This window comes from Manihot esculenta, chromosome 3, assembly GCF_001659605.2.
Source record: "Manihot esculenta cultivar AM560-2 chromosome 3, M.esculenta_v8, whole genome shotgun sequence".
In the NCBI taxonomy this organism is placed as follows: Eukaryota; Viridiplantae; Streptophyta; class Magnoliopsida; order Malpighiales; family Euphorbiaceae; genus Manihot; species Manihot esculenta.
The window spans coordinates 7,368,891-7,371,247 of NC_035163.2; positions in this window are offsets into that span (position 1 = coordinate 7,368,891).

Sequence of the window (2,357 nt, forward strand, 5' to 3'; positions counted from 1 at the left end):
ATAATAGTATATTATTTTCAATAACATAGAGAGAATAGATCATATTAAGCTTAAAATATTCCAATTAAATTTTAAAATACTAAAAATAAAGTGTAAAAAATAAAAAAATTTATTAAAAATTCAAACCGATCAAACTGAACTAAATCAAACTGGTTCGGTTCAATTCAGTTTCTGACCAAAATCAATTCAATTTTTTATTTATTCAATTCGGTTTGGTTTTGAACCGAACCAACTGAATGCTCATCCCTAGGCTAATTTACTAGAGTTGTTGGGCTAGAGAATGAAAACTGTAGACCTTCTTGAGTCGAGATCAGGTCATTTGGGGGATTCTTGTATGGTTCTTGCCGTGATTGGCCATGTGGATCTCAATGAGTGAATGAGAATAAGAACTTCAGTGACGATAAGATCCCCTTCGTTCTCACAAACGATGCCAATGGATGTCTGAGATCCAATAATGAGTCAAGCTCAAAGTATATTTTGGTAAACTTGGTTTATTTTCTCCCTTAGTTTCCTTTTATTACCTTTTCTCTTTTTGTCTTTTTCTGACATATAACCGCTGTTTTGCGCTTGTACCTTCCTTGTCATTTTCGCGTTGGTCATACGTACGGAGGTGCTACACCTTTTCTTTCATCAGGCGGCCATTTAATTTCATTTGGCACGATTTGGACACAATCTCGGGCATTACGGGGTTTGTTATTCTATGTGGGCTAATAGATATGAGGGACTAGGGCTGTAACGACCCGAAAATTCAGACCGCTACCGGCGCTAGAATCCATATCGGCTTAAGGCCGCCGGGACTCGTAGCAAACCTAACATACAACCTGTACACCTGTTTAATCCCATACATGATCAACATATACATAAAAATTTTGAACTTTCTCATTCATTTACTAAACTTAACCTGTGCATGCACAACTCATAAGCATAAACATTAAACCCCACACTGAAGCCCTCATCAAATACTCCAATGGGGTGACATAACATATGATAAGTTTGGTTTACATAAATATCATTAACTCATTTCATTAAAAGATCATGTACTCAAAAGGGGATTAACAATATACTAGGGTCAAGCACCACTCTAAACCTCAATAAACATCATTTCATTACATTACTGAATTATACATCACATTACATTATTTTCATGTCCACATCTAGCTATTACATAAAACTTGACTTTACTCTTGCTGACATTCGGATCTAGCCCGTACCTGTAAACCTGGGGGATTAAGGGAACGGGGTGAGCTACTAGAGCCCAGTGAGCAGAATAATAAAACATTTAAAATACATGCTATCATGGAATGCATCACATCACAAACAAGTCACATCAAGGATGAACTTGTCACCAATAGCCCTCTACATATTCCATAGTGCCAGAACGTAGAATGGGTCCTGGTCTTTCTCTTACATAACATATCATAACATTCCAAGGTGCCAGGGACGTAGAATGGGCCTTCCTGAACTTTCTCTTACATAGTGCCATGGACGTAGAATGGGTCTTCTTGGACTTCCATACTGTATCATCATCATATCATATCATATCATACCATACAAGGGCTAATGGATCATTCAATGTTCATCCACATCATCAACATGATATGCAATACAACATATTCGTGAACTATAATGCAAACAACCTAATATAACTCATGGCAATCATGATGCGTGATTCATGCTAAAACTTTCATTATTTACTTTGAAACATAAAGAGTCATTCCACTCACCTCAGGCTAGCTCTGACAAGACACTGAAGCAGCTATCTCACTGCTGGGGTCCTCGATTCCTCGGGTCCGAACCTACACAGGTGGACTCAAATGAGGGACCAAACATACATGAACATGACTCTAAAATACTCCCCAAAACCCCCTAAAACACCTTAAAACAATCATAGAAAACATGCAAAGGAAGGCTAAACAGGGCACTTTCGGCGGCAGGTTCGGCGGCCGAAAGTCCCTCCAGAGCCAAAAGTCAGGCACCTTCGGCGGCCGAAGGTTCCTTCCATAGACAAAACTCATGCATGTTCGGCGGCACCTTCGACGGCCGAAACTCCCTTCCAGAGCCGAAAGTCCACTTTCGGGGGCAGGGTTCGGCAGCCAAAGGCTTGCCTCCACAGGCAAGTTCGGCGGCCGAAAGTCCCTTCGGCTGCCGAACCTGAGTTCTTCCAAAGGGCAGAACTCAGCCTCCACAATACACATTTAGCCTCCCAAACCATTCAACTCAAAACCAACACTTCCACAACATGCATACATACTTCCATAAGCTCATAGGAGCCTCAAACTATCCTAAACCCCAACTACAACACATCAAACATACATATACAATACACATTGCTCAAAAACTCAACAATAACCTAAACA